Source organism: Phyllobates terribilis, unplaced genomic scaffold, assembly GCF_046119375.1.
Source record: "Phyllobates terribilis strain yellow unplaced genomic scaffold, ASM4611937v1 Scaffold_79__1_contigs__length_6888602, whole genome shotgun sequence".
Taxonomy (NCBI): Eukaryota; Metazoa; Chordata; class Amphibia; order Anura; family Dendrobatidae; genus Phyllobates; species Phyllobates terribilis.
In genome coordinates this window covers 2,205,917-2,224,452 of record NW_027362839.1, presented here as the reverse complement: position 1 = coordinate 2,224,452, position 18,536 = coordinate 2,205,917, and the positions used below count along the sequence as shown (strand labels likewise).

The 18,536-nt window shown below is 44.9% G+C and overlaps 12 non-coding genes across 12 annotated transcripts; all 12 read right to left on the bottom strand.

Annotated features, from left to right (window-relative positions):
• Positions 1 to 86: 86 nt before the first annotated feature.
• On the bottom strand, positions 87 to 277 carry LOC141197241 (U2 spliceosomal RNA). Its single transcript, XR_012269544.1, has one exon. It is a non-coding gene; the product is annotated as a U2 spliceosomal RNA (small nuclear RNA).
• Positions 278 to 1,395: 1,118 nt separating this feature from the next.
• On the bottom strand, positions 1,396 to 1,586 carry LOC141197240 (U2 spliceosomal RNA). The gene has a single exon (XR_012269543.1). It is a non-coding gene; the product is annotated as a U2 spliceosomal RNA (small nuclear RNA).
• Positions 1,587 to 2,701: 1,115 nt separating this feature from the next.
• On the bottom strand, positions 2,702 to 2,892 carry LOC141197239 (U2 spliceosomal RNA). The gene has a single exon (XR_012269542.1). It is a non-coding gene; the product is annotated as a U2 spliceosomal RNA (small nuclear RNA).
• A 1,116-nt stretch (positions 2,893 to 4,008) lies between these two features.
• Positions 4,009 to 4,199, bottom strand: LOC141197238 (U2 spliceosomal RNA). The gene has a single exon (XR_012269541.1). It is a non-coding gene; the product is annotated as a U2 spliceosomal RNA (small nuclear RNA).
• Positions 4,200 to 5,314: 1,115 nt separating this feature from the next.
• Positions 5,315 to 5,505, bottom strand: LOC141197237 (U2 spliceosomal RNA). Its single transcript, XR_012269540.1, has one exon. It is a non-coding gene; the product is annotated as a U2 spliceosomal RNA (small nuclear RNA).
• A 1,115-nt stretch (positions 5,506 to 6,620) lies between these two features.
• Positions 6,621 to 6,811, bottom strand: LOC141197012 (U2 spliceosomal RNA). Its single transcript, XR_012269359.1, has one exon. It is a non-coding gene; the product is annotated as a U2 spliceosomal RNA (small nuclear RNA).
• A 1,115-nt stretch (positions 6,812 to 7,926) lies between these two features.
• LOC141197235 (U2 spliceosomal RNA) lies at positions 7,927 to 8,117 on the bottom strand. The gene has a single exon (XR_012269538.1). It is a non-coding gene; the product is annotated as a U2 spliceosomal RNA (small nuclear RNA).
• A 1,112-nt stretch (positions 8,118 to 9,229) lies between these two features.
• LOC141197233 (U2 spliceosomal RNA) lies at positions 9,230 to 9,420 on the bottom strand. Its single transcript, XR_012269537.1, has one exon. It is a non-coding gene; the product is annotated as a U2 spliceosomal RNA (small nuclear RNA).
• Positions 9,421 to 10,535: 1,115 nt separating this feature from the next.
• Positions 10,536 to 10,726, bottom strand: LOC141197114 (U2 spliceosomal RNA). Its single transcript, XR_012269460.1, has one exon. It is a non-coding gene; the product is annotated as a U2 spliceosomal RNA (small nuclear RNA).
• Positions 10,727 to 11,841: 1,115 nt separating this feature from the next.
• On the bottom strand, positions 11,842 to 12,032 carry LOC141197232 (U2 spliceosomal RNA). Its single transcript, XR_012269536.1, has one exon. It is a non-coding gene; the product is annotated as a U2 spliceosomal RNA (small nuclear RNA).
• A 1,115-nt stretch (positions 12,033 to 13,147) lies between these two features.
• Positions 13,148 to 13,338, bottom strand: LOC141197231 (U2 spliceosomal RNA). The gene has a single exon (XR_012269535.1). It is a non-coding gene; the product is annotated as a U2 spliceosomal RNA (small nuclear RNA).
• A 1,115-nt stretch (positions 13,339 to 14,453) lies between these two features.
• On the bottom strand, positions 14,454 to 14,644 carry LOC141197230 (U2 spliceosomal RNA). The gene has a single exon (XR_012269534.1). It is a non-coding gene; the product is annotated as a U2 spliceosomal RNA (small nuclear RNA).
• Between the last annotated feature and the right edge of the window lie 3,892 nt (positions 14,645 to 18,536).

Sequence of the window (18,536 nt, the reverse complement as noted above, 5' to 3'; positions counted from 1 at the left end):
GAGTCCATCCCAAAATCCGACAAACAAGCAAAATGAACAAAAAACATTGAATTCAATTCTTTCTGATTTTAGAAACTGCATTAAAGAAGGGGTGCACCGGTCCTGGAGATACTGCAATACCAGGTCAATGCGTGGAGTGGACAGAGCAAGCTCTTTTTCCATCTCCCTGTTCTAAAAATCCATTTAATATATGGTCCCCAGATAGGGGACGTATCAGATATTAAACTGATAAGAACAGATACTACACTTGATCTTAGCCAAAAGGCCGAGAAGCGATAACCAGAATTGGTTTCAAACTACGGAGCCACCCAAGGATCCTGAAAAGTCCATTTGTGGAGATGAGCTCCTGGACTCCCGTTAAGAAGACATGTTGTCAACCTCTAGATCCCTTACATGCCTGCACTTTTCGGCTTGCTGCTGCTGCAATCCACGCGTTTTAGATCTGCATAACTCCACCTCTTTAAACACAGCACCTTCACCCCCTGCTGTTCCCACCCGCCTCAACACCGTTGGAAGGGAGGAGAACCAATTAAGGCGGGGGGTGGGGTGGAACGAGCAGCTGTCTACCCTTAGCAGGAGGGCTCCTGATTACATACCTCTCCTGCTGCTGCTGCTGCTGCTGGCTGTCCAGCAGCAGACTGAAGGTGGCTGCTGCTGTGCACAGGTATATAAAGGCTCAGAGCCTATTATGACACGCGCAGCCAGCGTTCCATTGCCACATTCCATCTACTGCAGGCAGGATACCTGGCTGGCTGAATGTCGCTGAGAAGCTCACAGAGACCGCCATAAGCAACAGTTTAACAGAATGCCACAGACTAATCAACCAAACTTTTTGGGTTGGGTTCTCTTTTATAGTCTGCAGGCATTAAATGAAAGAAGTCAGTGTTCCAGCAGAAGGAGACAACGTTTCAGAAAAGGCATTGTAGCAAACCAAAAAAGAAATTTTAAGCGCAGCAGAGTAACCAGCGCACATACCTGTTAGCTCAGGTGAGTTTAAAAGGCTGCTGTTGATAACAAGGGCATTTGCTAAATAGATGGTGTGTGTGCAACAATATACTGAAAGGTCAATTATATTGTGCAGCTTATCTCACCACCTGTAGTTATTTAGGTGAAAGCTCCAAAATGCTTGCCTAATATGTCTGTTTATCCAAAAGGAAGTAAAAAGGGAGAGCTAGAAAGATAGCATTGCATCACATTACATGGCAATGCAATGCACAGTTGCTGAAGTTGAACCAAAATGAGCTTGTAATCTGGCTTCTGCAACTTTGAACATGAAAAATCCAATGAGGAGAAGAAAAGCAAAGCCAAAGAGTCCATCCCAAAATCCGACAAACAAGCAAAATGAACAAAAAACATTGAATTCAATTCTTTCTGATTTTAGAAACTGCATTAAAGAAGGGGTGCACCGGTCCTGGAGATACTGCAATACCAGGTCAATGCGTGGAGTGGACAGAGCAAGCTCTTTTTCCATCTCCCTGTTCTAAAAATCCATTTAATATATGGTCCCCAGATAGGGGACGTATCAGATATTAAACTGATAAGAACAGATACTACACTTGATCTTAGCCAAAAGGCCGAGAAGCGATAACCAGAATTGGTTTCAAACTACGGAGCCACCCAAGGATCCTGAAAAGTCCATTTGTGGAGATGAGCTCCTGGACTCCCGTTAAGAAGACATGTTGTCAACCTCTAGATCCCTTACATGCCTGCACTTTTCGGCTTGCTGCTGCTGCAATCCACGCGTTTTAGATCTGCATAACTCCACCTCTTTAAACACAGCACCTTCACCCCCTGCTGTTCCCACCCGCCTCAACACCGTTGGAAGGGAGGAGAACCAATTAAGGCGGGGGGTGGGGTGGAACGAGCAGCTGTCTACCCTTAGCAGGAGGGCTCCTGATTACATACCTCTCCTGCTGCTGCTGCTGCTGGCTGTCCAGCAGCAGACTGAAGGTGGCTGCTGCTGTGCACAGGTATATAAAGGCTCAGAGCCTATTATGACACGCGCAGCCAGCGTTCCATTGCCACATTCCATCTACTGCAGGCAGGATACCTGGCTGGCTGAATGTCGCTGAGAAGCTCACAGAGACCGCCATAAGCAACAGTTTAACAGAATGCCACAGACTAATCAACCAAACTTTTTGGGTTGGGTTCTCTTTTATAGTCTGCAGGCATTAAATGAAAGAAGTCAGTGTTCCAGCAGAAGGAGACAACGTTTCAGAAAAGGCATTGTAGCAAACCAAAAAAGAAATTTTAAGCGCAGCAGAGTAACCAGCGCACATACCTGTTAGCTCAGGTGAGTTTAAAAGGCTGCTGTTGATAACAAGGGCATTTGCTAAATAGATGGTGTGTGTGCAACAATATACTGAAAGGTCAATTATATTGTGCAGCTTATCTCACCACCTGTAGTTATTTAGGTGAAAGCTCCAAAATGCTTGCCTAATATGTCTGTTTATCCAAAAGGAAGTAAAAAGGGAGAGCTAGAAAGATAGCATTGCATCACATTACATGGCAATGCAATGCACAGTTGCTGAAGTTGAACCAAAATGAGCTTGTAATCTGGCTTCTGCAACTTTGAACATGAAAAATCCAATGAGGAGAAGAAAAGCAAAGCCAAAGAGTCCATCCCAAAATCCGACAAACAAGCAAAATGAACAAAAAACATTGAATTCAATTCTTTCTGATTTTAGAAACTGCATTAAAGAAGGGGTGCACCGGTCCTGGAGATACTGCAATACCAGGTCAATGCGTGGAGTGGACAGAGCAAGCTCTTTTTCCATCTCCCTGTTCTAAAAATCCATTTAATATATGGTCCCCAGATAGGGGACGTATCAGATATTAAACTGATAAGAACAGATACTACACTTGATCTTAGCCAAAAGGCCGAGAAGCGATAACCAGAATTGGTTTCAAACTACGGAGCCACCCAAGGATCCTGAAAAGTCCATTTGTGGAGATGAGCTCCTGGACTCCCGTTAAGAAGACATGTTGTCAACCTCTAGATCCCTTACATGCCTGCACTTTTCGGCTTGCTGCTGCTGCAATCCACGCGTTTTAGATCTGCATAACTCCACCTCTTTAAACACAGCACCTTCACCCCCTGCTGTTCCCACCCGCCTCAACACCGTTGGAAGGGAGGAGAACCAATTAAGGCGGGGAGTGGGGTGGAACGAGCAGCTGTCTACCCTTAGCAGGAGGGCTCCTGATTACATACCTCTCCTGCTGCTGCTGCTGCTGGCTGTCCAGCAGCAGACTGAAGGTGGCTGCTGCTGTGCACAGGTATATAAAGGCTCAGAGCCTATTATGACACGCGCAGCCAGCGTTCCATTGCCACATTCCATCTACTGCAGGCAGGATACCTGGCTGGCTGAATGTCGCTGAGAAGCTCACAGAGACCGCCATAAGCAACAGTTTAACAGAATGCCACAGACTAATCAACCAAACTTTTTTGGGTTGGGTTCTCTTTTATAGTCTGCAGGCATTAAATGAAAGAAGTCAGTGTTCCAGCAGAAGGAGACAACGTTTCAGAAAAGGCATTGTAGCAAACCAAAAAAGAAATTTTAAGCGCAGCAGAGTAACCAGCGCACATACCTGTTAGCTCAGGTGAGTTTAAAAGGCTGCTGTTGATAACAAGGGCATTTGCTAAATAGATGGTGTGTGTGCAACAATATACTGAAAGGTCAATTATATTGTGCAGCTTATCTCACCACCTGTAGTTATTTAGGTGAAAGCTCCAAAATGCTTGCCTAATATGTCTGTTTATCCAAAAGGAAGTAAAAAGGGAGAGCTAGAAAGATAGCATTGCATCACATTACATGGCAATGCAATGCACAGTTGCTGAAGTTGAACCAAAATGAGCTTGTAATCTGGCTTCTGCAACTTTGAACATGAAAAATCCAATGAGGAGAAGAAAAGCAAAGCCAAAGAGTCCATCCCAAAATCCGACAAACAAGCAAAATGAACAAAAAACATTGAATTCAATTCTTTCTGATTTTAGAAACTGCATTAAAGAAGGGGTGCACCGGTCCTGGAGATACTGCAATACCAGGTCAATGCGTGGAGTGGACAGAGCAAGCTCTTTTTCCATCTCCCTGTTCTAAAAATCCATTTAATATATGGTCCCCAGATAGGGGACGTATCAGATATTAAACTGATAAGAACAGATACTACACTTGATCTTAGCCAAAAGGCCGAGAAGCGATAACCAGAATTGGTTTCAAACTACGGAGCCACCCAAGGATCCTGAAAAGTCCATTTGTGGAGATGAGCTCCTGGACTCCCGTTAAGAAGACATGTTGTCAACCTCTAGATCCCTTACATGCCTGCACTTTTCGGCTTGCTGCTGCTGCAATCCACGCGTTTTAGATCTGCATAACTCCACCTCTTTAAACACAGCACCTTCACCCCCTGCTGTTCCCACCCGCCTCAACACCGTTGGAAGGGAGGAGAACCAATTAAGGCGGGGGGTGGGGTGGAACGAGCAGCTGTCTACCCTTAGCAGGAGGGCTCCTGATTACATACCTCTCCTGCTGCTGCTGCTGCTGGCTGTCCAGCAGCAGACTGAAGGTGGCTGCTGCTGTGCACAGGTATATAAAGGCTCAGAGCCTATTATGACACGCGCAGCCAGCGTTCCATTGCCACATTCCATCTACTGCAGGCAGGATACCTGGCTGGCTGAATGTCGCTGAGAAGCTCACAGAGACCGCCATAAGCAACAGTTTAACAGAATGCCACAGACTAATCAACCAAACTTTTTGGGTTGGGTTCTCTTTTATAGTCTGCAGGCATTAAATGAAAGAAGTCAGTGTTCCAGCAGAAGGAGACAACGTTTCAGAAAAGGCATTGTAGCAAACCAAAAAAGAAATTTTAAGCGCAGCAGAGTAACCAGCGCACATACCTGTTAGCTCAGGTGAGTTTAAAAGGCTGCTGTTGATAACAAGGGCATTTGCTAAATAGATGGTGTGTGTGCAACAATATACTGAAAGGTCAATTATATTGTGCAGCTTATCTCACCACCTGTAGTTATTTAGGTGAAAGCTCCAAAATGCTTGCCTAATATGTCTGTTTATCCAAAAGGAAGTAAAAAGGGAGAGCTAGAAAGATAGCATTGCATCACATTACATGGCAATGCAATGCACAGTTGCTGAAGTTGAACCAAAATGAGCTTGTAATCTGGCTTCTGCAACTTTGAACATGAAAAATCCAATGAGGAGAAGAAAAGCAAAGCCAAAGAGTCCATCCCAAAATCCGACAAACAAGCAAAATGAACAAAAAACATTGAATTCAATTCTTTCTGATTTTAGAAACTGCATTAAAGAAGGGGTGCACCGGTCCTGGAGATACTGCAATACCAGGTCAATGCGTGGAGTGGACAGAGCAAGCTCTTTTTCCATCTCCCTGTTCTAAAAATCCATTTAATATATGGTCCCCAGATAGGGGACGTATCAGATATTAAACTGATAAGAACAGATACTACACTTGATCTTAGCCAAAAGGCCGAGAAGCGATAACCAGAATTGGTTTCAAACTACGGAGCCACCCAAGGATCCTGAAAAGTCCATTTGTGGAGATGAGCTCCTGGACTCCCGTTAAGAAGACATGTTGTCAACCTCTAGATCCCTTACATGCCTGCACTTTTCGGCTTGCTGCTGCTGCAATCCACGCGTTTTAGATCTGCATAACTCCACCTCTTTAAACACAGCACCTTCACCCCCTGCTGTTCCCACCCGCCTCAACACCGTTGGAAGGGAGGAGAACCAATTAAGGCGGGGGGTGGGGTGGAACGAGCAGCTGTCTACCCTTAGCAGGAGGGCTCCTGATTACATACCTCTCCTGCTGCTGCTGCTGCTGGCTGTCCAGCAGCAGACTGAAGGTGGCTGCTGCTGTGCACAGGTATATAAAGGCTCAGAGCCTATTATGACACGCGCAGCCAGCGTTCCATTGCCACATTCCATCTACTGCAGGCAGGATACCTGGCTGGCTGAATGTCGCTGAGAAGCTCACAGAGACCGCCATAAGCAACAGTTTAACAGAATGCCACAGACTAATCAACCAAACTTTTTGGGTTGGGTTCTCTTTTATAGTCTGCAGGCATTAAATGAAAGAAGTCAGTGTTCCAGCAGAAGGAGACAACGTTTCAGAAAAGGCATTGTAGCAAACCAAAAAAGAAATTTTAAGCGCAGCAGAGTAACCAGCGCACATACCTGTTAGCTCAGGTGAGTTTAAAAGGCTGCTGTTGATAACAAGGGCATTTGCTAAATAGATGGTGTGTGTGCAACAATATACTGAAAGGTTAATTATATTGTGCAGCTTATCTCACCACCTGTAGTTATTTAGGTGAAAGCTCCAAAATGCTTGCCTAATATGTCTGTTTATCCAAAAGGAAGTAAAAAGGGAGAGCTAGAAAGATAGCATTGCATCACATTACATGGCAATGCAATGCACAGTTGCTGAAGTTGAACCAAAATGAGCTTGTAATCTGGCTTCTGCAACTTTGAACATGAAAAATCCAATGAGGAGAAGAAAAGCAAAGCCAAAGAGTCCATCCCAAAATCCGACAAACAAGCAAAATGAACAAAAAACATTGAATTCAATTCTTTCTGATTTTAGAAACTGCATTAAAGAAGGGGTGCACCGGTCCTGGAGATAATGCAATACCAGGTCAATGCGTGGAGTGGACAGAGCAAGCTCTTTTTCCATCTCCCTGTTCTAAAAATCCATTTAATATATGGTCCCCAGATAGGGGACGTATCAGATATTAAACTGATAAGAACAGATACTACACTTGATCTTAGCCAAAAGGCCGAGAAGCGATAACCAGAATTGGTTTCAAACTACGGAGCCACCCAAGGATCCTGAAAAGTCCATTTGTGGAGATGAGCTCCTGGACTCCCGTTAAGAAGACATGTTGTCAACCTCTAGATCCCTTACATGCCTGCACTTTTCGGCTTGCTGCTGCTGCAATCCACGCGTTTTAGATCTGCATAACTCCACCTCTTTAAACACAGCACCTTCACCCCCTGCTGTTCCCACCCGCCTCAACACCGTTGGAAGGGAGGAGAACCAATTAAGGCGGGGGGTGGGGTGGAACGAGCAGCTGTCTACCCTTAGCAGGAGGGCTCCTGATTACATACCTCTCCTGCTGCTGCTGCTGCTGGCTGTCCAGCAGCAGACTGAAGGTGGCTGCTGCTGTGCACAGGTATATAAAGGCTCAGAGCCTATTATGACACGCGCAGCCAGCGTTCCATTGCCACATTCCATCTACTGCAGGCAGGATACCTGGCTGGCTGAATGTCGCTGAGAAGCTCACAGAGACTGCCATAAGCAACAGTTTAACAGAATGCCACAGACTAATCAACCAAACTTTTTGGGTTGGGTTCTCTTTTATAGTCTGCAGGCATTAAATGAAAGAAGTCAGTGTTCCAGCAGAAGGAGACAACGTTTCAGAAAAGGCATTGTAGCAAACCAAAAAAGAAATTTTAAGCGCAGCAGAGTAACCAGCGCACATACCTGTTAGCTCAGGTGAGTTTAAAAGGCTGCTGTTGATAACAAGGGCATTTGCTAAATAGATGGTGTGTGTGCAACAATATACTGAAAGGTCAATTATATTGTGCAGCTTATCTCACCACCTGTAGTTATTTAGGTGAAAGCTCCAAAATGCTTGCCTAATATGTCTGTTTATCCAAAAGGAAGTAAAAAGGGAGAGCTAGAAAGATAGCATTGCATCACATTACATGGCAATGCAATGCACAGTTGCTGAAGTTGAACCAAAATGAGCTTGTAATCTGGCTTCTGCAACTTTGAACATGAAAAATCCAATGAGGAGAAGAAAAGCAAAGCCAAAGAGTCCATCCCAAAATCCGACAAACAAGCAAAATGAACAAAAAACATTGAATTCAATTCTTTCTGATTTTAGAAACTGCATTAAAGAAGGGGTGCACCGGTCCTGGAGATACTGCAATACCAGGTCAATGCGTGGAGTGGACAGAGCAAGCTCTTTTTCCATCTCCCTGTTCTAAAAATCCATTTAATATATGGTCCCCAGATAGGGGACGTATCAGATATTAAACTGATAAGAACAGATACTACACTTGATCTTAGCCAAAAGGCCGAGAAGCGATAACCAGAATTGGTTTCAAACTACGGAGCCACCCAAGGATCCTGAAAAGTCCATTTGTGGAGATGAGCTCCTGGACTCCCGTTAAGAAGACATGTTGTCAACCTCTAGATCCCTTACATGCCTGCACTTTTCGGCTTGCTGCTGCTGCAATCCACGCGTTTTAGATCTGCATAACTCCACCTCTTTAAACACAGCACCTTCACCCCCTGCTGTTCCCACCCGCCTCAACACCGTTGGAAGGGAGGAGAACCAATTAAGGCGGGGGGTGGGGTGGAACGAGCAGCTGTCTACCCTTAGCAGGAGGGCTCCTGATTACATACCTCTCCTGCTGCTGCTGCTGGCTGTCCAGCAGCAGACTGAAGGTGGCTGCTGCTGTGCACAGGTATATAAAGGCTCAGAGCCTATTATGACACGCGCAGCCAGCGTTCCATTGCCACATTCCATCTACTGCAGGCAGGATACCTGGCTGGCTGAATGTCGCTGAGAAGCTCACAGAGACTGCCATAAGCAACAGTTTAACAGAATGCCACAGACTAATCAACCAAACTTTTTGGGTTGGGTTCTCTTTTATAGTCTGCAGGCATTAAATGAAAGAAGTCAGTGTTCCAGCAGAAGGAGACAACGTTTCAGAAAAGGCATTGTAGCAAACCAAAAAAGAAATTTTAAGCGCAGCAGAGTAACCAGCGCACATACCTGTTAGCTCAGGTGAGTTTAAAAGGCTGCTGTTGATAACAAGGGCATTTGCTAAATAGATGGTGTGTGTGCAACAATATACTGAAAGGTCAATTATATTGTGCAGCTTATCTCACCACCTGTAGTTATTTAGGTGAAAGCTCCAAAATGCTTGCCTAATATGTCTGTTTATCCAAAAGGAAGTAAAAAGGGAGAGCTAGAAAGATAGCATTGCATCACATTACATGGCAATGCAATGCACAGTTGCTGAAGTTGAACCAAAATGAGCTTGTAATCTGGCTTCTGCAACTTTGAACATGAAAAATCCAATGAGGAGAAGAAAAGCAAAGCCAAAGAGTCCATCCCAAAATCCGACAAACAAGCAAAATGAACAAAAAACATTGAATTCAATTCTTTCTGATTTTAGAAACTGCATTAAAGAAGGGGTGCACCGGTCCTGGAGATACTGCAATACCAGGTCAATGCGTGGAGTGGACAGAGCAAGCTCTTTTTCCATCTCCCTGTTCTAAAAATCCATTTAATATATGGTCCCCAGATAGGGGACGTATCAGATATTAAACTGATAAGAACAGATACTACACTTGATCTTAGCCAAAAGGCCGAGAAGCGATAACCAGAATTGGTTTCAAACTACGGAGCCACCCAAGGATCCTGAAAAGTCCATTTGTGGAGATGAGCTCCTGGACTCCCGTTAAGAAGACATGTTGTCAACCTCTAGATCCCTTACATGCCTGCACTTTTCGGCTTGCTGCTGCTGCAATCCACGCGTTTTAGATCTGCATAACTCCACCTCTTTAAACACAGCACCTTCACCCCCTGCTGTTCCCACCCGCCTCAACACCGTTGGAAGGGAGGAGAACCAATTAAGGCGGGGGGTGGGGTGGAACGAGCAGCTGTCTACCCTTAGCAGGAGGGCTCCTGATTACATACCTCTCCTGCTGCTGCTGCTGCTGGCTGTCCAGCAGCAGACTGAAGGTGGCTGCTGCTGTGCACAGGTATATAAAGGCTCAGAGCCTATTATGACACGCGCAGCCAGCGTTCCATTGCCACATTCCATCTACTGCAGGCAGGATACCTGGCTGGCTGAATGTCGCTGAGAAGCTCACAGAGACCGCCATAAGCAACAGTTTAACAGAATGCCACAGACTAATCAACCAAACTTTTTGGGTTGGGTTCTCTTTTATAGTCTGCAGGCATTAAATGAAAGAAGTCAGTGTTCCAGCAGAAGGAGACAACGTTTCAGAAAAGGCATTGCAGCAAACCAAAAAAGAAATTTTAAGCGCAGCAGAGTAACCAGCGCACATACCTGTTAGCTCAGGTGAGTTTAAAAGGCTGCTGTTGATAACAAGGGCATTTGCTAAATAGATGGTGTGTGTGCAACAATATACTGAAAGGTCAATTATATTGTGCAGCTTATCTCACCACCTGTAGTTATTTAGGTGAAAGCTCCAAAATGCTTGCCTAATATGTCTGTTTATCCAAAAGGAAGTAAAAAGGGAGAGCTAGAAAGATAGCATTGCATCACATTACATGGCAATGCAATGCACAGTTGCTGAAGTTGAACCAAAATGAGCTTGTAATCTGGCTTCTGCAACTTTGAACATGAAAAATCCAATGAGGAGAAGAAAAGCAAAGCCAAAGAGTCCATCCCAAAATCCGACAAACAAGCAAAATGAACAAAAAACATTGAATTCAATTCTTTCTGATTTTAGAAACTGCATTAAAGAAGGGGTGCACCGGTCCTGGAGATACTGCAATACCAGGTCAATGCGTGGAGTGGACAGAGCAAGCTCTTTTTCCATCTCCCTGTTCTAAAAATCCATTTAATATGTGGTCCCCAGATAGGGGACGTATCAGATATTAAACTGATAAGAACTGATACTACACTTGATCATAGCCAAAAGGCCGAGAAGCGATAACCAGAATTGGTTTCAAACTACGGAGCCACCCAAGGATCCTGAAAAGTCCATTTGTGGAGATGAGCTCCTGGACTCCCGTTAAGAAGACATGTTGTCAACCTCTAGATCCCTTACATGCCTGCACTTTTCGGCTTGCTGCTGCTGCAATCCACGCGTTTTAGATCTGCATAACTCCACCTCTTTAAACACAGCACCTTCACCCCCTGCTGTTCCCACCCGCCTCAACACCGTTGGAAGGGAGGAGAACCAATTAAGGCGGGGGGTGGGGTGGAACGAGCAGCTGTCTACCCTTAGCAGGAGGGCTCCTGATTGCATACCTCTCCTGCTGCTGCTGCTGCTGGCTGTCCAGCAGCAGACTGAAGGTGGCTGCTGCTGTGCACAGGTATATAAAGGCTCAGAGCCTATTATGACACGCGCAGCCAGCGTTCCATTGCCACATTCCATCTACTGCAGGCAGGATACCTGGCTGGCTGAATGTCGCTGAGAAGCTCACAGAGACCGCCATAAGCAACAGTTTAACAGAATGCCACAGACTAATCAACCAAACTTTTTGGGTTGGGTTCTCTTTTATAGTCTGCAGGCATTAAATGAAAGAAGTCAGTGTTCCAGCAGAAGGAGACAACGTTTCAGAAAAGGCATTGTAGCAAACCAAAAAAGAAATTTTAAGCGCAGCAGAGTAACCAGCGCACATACCTGTTAGCTCAGGTGAGTTTAAAAGGCTGCTGTTGATAACAAGGGCATTTGCTAAATAGATGGTGTGTGTGCAACAATATACTGAAAGGTCAATTATATTGTGCAGCTTATCTCACCACCTGTAGTTATTTAGGTGAAAGCTCCAAAATGCTTGCCTAATATGTCTGTTTATCCAAAAGGAAGTAAAAAGGGAGAGCTAGAAAGATAGCATTGCATCACATTACATGGCAATGCAATGCACAGTTGCTGAAGTTGAACCAAAATGAGCTTGTAATCTGGCTTCTGCAACTTTGAACATGAAAAATCCAATGAGGAGAAGAAAAGCAAAGCCAAAGAGTCCATCCCAAAATCCGACAAACAAGCAAAATGAACAAAAAACATTGAATTCAATTCTTTCTGATTTTAGAAACTGCATTAAAGAAGGGGTGCACCGGTCCTGGAGATACTGCAATACCAGGTCAATGCGTGGAGTGGACAGAGCAAGCTCTTTTTCCATCTCCCTGTTCTAAAAATCCATTTAATATATGGTCCCCAGATAGGGGACGTATCAGATATTAAACTGATAAGAACAGATACTACACTTGATCTTAGCCAAAAGGCCGAGAAGCGATAACCAGAATTGGTTTCAAACTACGGAGCCACCCAAGGATCCTGAAAAGTCCATTTGTGGAGATGAGCTCCTGGACTCCCGTTAAGAAGACATGTTGTCAACCTCTAGATCCCTTACATGCCTGCACTTTTCAGCTTGCTGCTGCTGCAATCCACGCGTTTTAGATCTGCATAACTCCACCTCTTTAAACACAGCACCTTCACCCCCTGCTGTTCCCACCCGCCTCAACACCGTTGGAAGGGAGGAGAACCAATTAAGGCGGGGGGTGGGGTGGAACGAGCAGCTGTCTACCCTTAGCAGGAGGGCTCCTGATTACATACCTCTCCTGCTGCTGCTGCTGCTGGCTGTCCAGCAGCAGACTGAAGGTGGCTGCTGCTGTGCACAGGTATATAAAGGCTCAGAGCCTATTATGACACGCGCAGCCAGCGTTCCATTGCCACATTCCATCTACTGCAGGCAGGATACCTGGCTGGCTGAATGTCGCTGAGAAGCTCACAGAGACCGCCATAAGCAACAGTTTAACAGAATGCCACAGACTAATCAACCAAACTTTTTGGGTTGGGTTCTCTTTTATAGTCTGCAGGCATTAAATGAAAGAAGTCAGTGTTCCAGCAGAAGGAGACAACGTTTCAGAAAAGGCATTGTAGCAAACCAAAAAAGAAATTTTAAGCGCAGCAGAGTAACCAGCGCACATACCTGTTAGCTCAGGTGAGTTTAAAAGGCTGCTGTTGATAACAAGGGCATTTGCTAAATAGATGGTGTGTGTGCAACAATATACTGAAAGGTCAATTATATTGTGCAGCTTATCTCACCACCTGTAGTTATTTAGGTGAAAGCTCCAAAATGCTTGCCTAATATGTCTGTTTATCCAAAAGGAAGTAAAAAGGGAGAGCTAGAAAGATAGCATTGCATCACATTACATGGCAATGCAATGCACAGTTGCTGAAGTTGAACCAAAATGAGCTTGTAATCTGGCTTCTGCAACTTTGAACATGAAAAATCCAATGAGGAGAAGAAAAGCAAAGCCAAAGAGTCCATCCCAAAATCCGACAAACAAGCAAAATGAACAAAAAACATTGAATTCAATTCTTTCTGATTTTAGAAACTGCATTAAAGAAGGGGTGCACCGGTCCTGGAGATACTGCAATACCAGGTCAATGCGTGGAGTGGACAGAGCAAGCTCTTTTTCCATCTCCCTGTTCTAAAAATCCATTTAATATATGGTCCCCAGATAGGGGACGTATCAGATATTAAACTGATAAGAACAGATACTACACTTGATCTTAGCCAAAAGGCCGAGAAGCGATAACCAGAATTGGTTTCAAACTACGGAGCCACCCAAGGATCCTGAAAAGTCCATTTGTGGAGATGAGCTCCTGGACTCCCGTTAAGAAGACATGTTGTCAACCTCTAGATCCCTTACATGCCTGCACTTTTCGGCTTGCTGCTGCTGCAATCCACGCGTTTTAGATCTGCATAACTCCACCTCTTTAAACACAGCACCTTCACCCCCTGCTGTTCCCACCCGCCTCAACACCGTTGGAAGGGAGGAGAACCAATTAAGGCGGGGGGTGGGGTGGAACGAGCAGCTGTCTACCCTTAGCAGGAGGGCTCCTGATTACATACCTCTCCTGCTGCTGCTGCTGCTGGCTGTCCAGCAGCAGACTGAAGGTGGCTGCTGCTGTGCACAGGTATATAAAGGCTCAGAGCCTATTATGACACGCGCAGCCAGCGTTCCATTGCCACATTCCATCTACTGCAGGCAGGATACCTGGCTGGCTGAATGTCGCTGAGAAGCTCACAGAGACCGCCATAAGCAACAGTTTAACAGAATGCCACAGACTAATCAACCAAACTTTTTGGGTTGGGTTCTCTTTTATAGTCTGCAGGCATTAAATGAAAGAAGTCAGTGTTCCAGCAGAAGGCGACAACGTTTCAGAAAAGGCATTGTAGCAAACCAAAAAAGAAATTTTAAGCGCAGCAGAGTAACCAGCGCACATACCTGTTAGCTCAGGTGAGTTTAAAAGGCTGCTGTTGATAACAAGGGCATTTGCTAAATAGATGGTGTGTGTGCAACAATATACTGAAAGGTCAATTATATTGTGCAGCTTATCTCACCACCTGTAGTTATTTAGGTGAAAGCTCCAAAATGCTTGCCTAATATGTCTGTTTATCCAAAAGGAAGTAAAAAGGGAGAGCTAGAAAGATAGCATTGCATCACATTACATGGCAATGCAATGCACAGTTGCTGAAGTTGAACCAAAATGAGCTTGTAATCTGGCTTCTGCAACTTTGAACATGAAAAATCCAATGAGGAGAAGAAAAGCAAAGCCAAAGAGTCCATCCCAAAATCCGACAAACAAGCAAAATGAACAAAAAACATTGAATTCAATTCTTTCTGATTTTAGAAACTGCATTAAAGAAGGGGTGCACCGGTCCTGGAGATACTGCAATACCAGGTCAATGCGTGGAGTGGACAGAGCAAGCTCTTTTTCCATCTCCCTGTTCTAAAAATCCATTTAATATATGGTCCCCAGATAGGGGACGTATCAGATATTAAACTGATAAGAACAGATACTACACTTGATCTTAGCCAAAAGGCCGAGAAGCGATAACCAGAATTGGTTTCAAACTACGGAGCCACCCAAGGATCCTGAAAAGTCCATTTGTGGAGATGAGCTCCTGGACTCCCGTTAAGAAGACATGTTGTCAACCTCTAGATCCCTTACATGCCTGCACTTTTCGGCTTGCTGCTGCTGCAATCCACGCGTTTTAGATCTGCATAACTCCACCTCTTTAAACACAGCACCTTCACCCCCTGCTGTTCCCACCCGCCTCAACACCGTTGGAAGGGAGGAGAACCAATTAAGGCGGGGGGTGGGGTGGAACGAGCAGCTGTCTACCCTTAGCAGGAGGGCTCCTGATTACATACCTCTCCTGCTGCTGCTGCTGCTGGCTGTCCAGCAGCAGACTGAAGGTGGCTGCTGCTGTGCACAGGTATATAAAGGCTCAGAGCCTATTATGACACGCGCAGCCAGCGTTCCATTGCCACATTCCATCTACTGCAGGCAGGATACCTGGCTGGCTGAATGTCGCTGAGAAGCTCACAGAGACCGCCATAAGCAACAGTTTAACAGAATGCCACAGACTAATCAACCAAACTTTTTGGGTTGGGTTCTCTTTTATAGTCTGCAGGCATTAAATGAAAGAAGTCAGTGTTCCAGCAGAAGGAGACAACGTTTCAGAAAAGGCATTGTAGCAAACCAAAAAAGAAATTTTAAGCGCAGCAGAGTAACCAGCGCACATACCTGTTAGCTCAGGTGAGTTTAAAAGGCTGCTGTTGATAACAAGGGCATTTGCTAAATAGATGGTGTGTGTGCAACAATATACTGAAAGGTCAATTATATTGTGCAGCTTATCTCACCACCTGTAGTTATTTAGGTGAAAGCTCCAAAATGCTTGCCTAATATGTCTGTTTATCCAAAAGGAAGTAAAAAGGGAGAGCTAGAAAGATAGCATTGCATCACATTACATGGCAATGCAATGCACAGTTGCTGAAGTTGAACCAAAATGAGCTTGTATAATAGGTATAAATTCGCGCCAGTGGTAGTGGGCCTGGAGAAAGGAAGCCAGAGGTGGACAATTAAAAATATATTTATTGAGAAGATAAAAAGCAAATAAATTATAAAATGTAAAATATAAGAGGGTGAGGACAAAGATAAAAGATAGTGGGCGTCACTCAGATTGATGGACCAATAGCTTTGGAGGGTACCACGCTAATTATAAAAGGAACATCAATACAGCATAAATACAATATAAAATTAGTTGAGAGATCTTTCTTCTCAGATGCGACGGGCGGGTAGAGTCAGCTGGGCCCGTTAAGGGTAGGGACTCACGTAATGCCTATAGCAAAAGAGGGGGAGATTAATTAAAAGTATGTAATGGTAATCAGTAGTAGCTTGGATATAAATAAATATAAAGTAAGTACCTGTAAGGCCGGAGAAACGGCGGGAGGTGTCCAGGAAGAGTGGAGTTGGACTAATAAATATTGACCCCTTAGGTCGGTACAATAACTAGTTAAGACTGCACCAGGAGGCTCAGGATGAGCCGGGTAGGTCCAAGTTAAAATAGACTATCGGGTAACAGGAGATTCTGATTCTAAAAAACGTAAGTGATAAATATATGTAAGCGATAAATAAATGTTTGGTGGTGTCAGTATTGGTGAAAGAGCCAAATTTAACGCAATGGATGCTTAGTAAGAGGGTATAAGGTTATATTTACCTGCCCGGTAGTAGGTATAGGATATTGGCGACTGGTTTAAGTGATGTCTCAATAACTAGTTAAGACTGCACCAGGAGGCTCAGGATGAGTCAAGTAGGTCCAAGTTGAATAGACTACCAAGTAGCAGGAGGTTCCGATTCTAAAAATAAGTAAGCAATAAATAAATGTTTAGTGGTGTTAATCTTGGTGATAGAGCTAGGTTTAACGCAATGGATGCTTAGTATGAGCGTATAAGGTTATATTTACCTGCCCGGTAGCTGGTAAAGGATTTGGGCGATTGATCTGAGTGATGTCTCAAGTAGATAGTAATTCCTGGAATAGTTAGCCAGAGATAGGTAGGGCACAGGGTTACAGCTGCATCAGGAGGCTCTGACTGAGCTAGGAGTCGGTCAGCGTCTAGCGGACTAAAAGAGATCAGTAAACAGATAAATAGAGCTAGCAAGTAGGTCCTAAGTCGTTATTGTGAGGTTTAAATACCTAGAGGATGGTCTGGATGGCAGCAGGATGGTGCAGCAGGAGGCTTGTCCCAATATTGGGGAGCTGCAGGTGCTGCTTAGGAGAAGAAGGATTGTCGTCACTGTAAGGCTATGATGTGCGGTGCGGTGGGGCCGTGGCCCGAATCTACTTACAGTACGTAGTCCCCGATGTCAGGTGGTGTCGGTGGTCCGGGGCGAATGCGGAGTCCCGGCCGGTGACTGCCGCGTGTTCGCTGTTCCGGGTAGCGGGAGGGGGAGAGGAGGAGGGAGGAAGGAGCGCGCTTCCAGGAGAAAGGCGCGCGAGAGGAACGATGTGACGAGCAGTCACGTGGTACGCAACGTGCTGGTGTACGGAGGCCTGGCTGGTGCCTCTTGTGCTGGGTCAGAGTATAATCCTACGCGTTTCGGCAGCTGCGGCTGCCTTCATCAGGGACCACCGACACCACCTGACATCGGGGACTACGTACTGTAAGTAGATTCGGGCCACGGCCCCACCGCACCGCACATCATAGCCTTACAGTGACGACAATCCTTCTTCTCCTAAGCAGCACCTGCAGCTCCCCAATATTGGGACAAGCCTCCTGCTGCACCATCCTGCTGCCATCCAGACCATCCTCTAGGTATTTAAACCTCACAATAACGACTTAGGACCTACTTGCTAGCTCTATTTATCTGTTTACTGATCTCTTTTAGTCCGCTAGACGCTGACCGACTCCTAGCTCAGTCAGAGCCTCCTGATGCAGCTGTAACCCTGTGCCCTACCTATCTCTGGCTAACTATTCCAGGAATTACTATCTACTTGAGACATCACTCAGATCAATCGCCCAAATCCTTTACCAGCTACCGGGCAGGTAAATATAACCTTATACGCTCATACTAAGCATCCATTGCGTTAAACCTAGCTCTATCACCAAGATTAACACCACTAAACATTTATTTATTGCTTACTTATTTTTAGAATCGGAACCTCCTGCTACTTGGTAGTCTATTCAACTTGGACCTACTTGACTCATCCTGAGCCTCCTGGTGCAGTCTTAACTAGTTATTGAGACATCACTTAAACCAGTCGCCAATATCCTATACCTACTACCGGGCAGGTAAATATAACCTTATACCCTCTTACTAAGCATCCATTGCGTTAAATTTGGCTCTTTCACCAATACTGACACCACCAAACATTTATTTATCGCTTACATATATTTATCACTTACGTTTTTTAGAATCAGAATCTCCTGTTACCCGATAGTCTATTTTAACTTGGACCTACCCGGCTCATCCTGAGCCTCCTGGTGCAGTCTTAACTAGTTATTGTACCGACCTAAGGGGTCAATATTTATTAGTCCAACTCCACTCTTCCTGGACACCTCCCGCCGTTTCTCCGGCCTTACAGGTACTTACTTTATATTTATTTATATCCAAGCTACTACTGATTACCATTACATACTTTTAATTAATCTCCCCCTCTTTTGCTATAGGCATTACGTGAGTCCCTACCCTTAACGGGCCCAGCTGACTCTACCCGCCCGTCGCATCTGAGAAGAAAGATCTCTCAACTAATTTTATATTGTATTTATGCTGTATTGATGTTCCTTTTATAATTAGCGTGGTACCCTCCAAAGCTATTGGTCCATCAATCTGAGTGACGCCCACTATCTTTTATCTTTGTCCTCACCCTCTTATATTTTACATTTTATAATTTATTTGCTTTTTATCTTCTCAATAAATATATTTTTAATTGTCCACCTCTG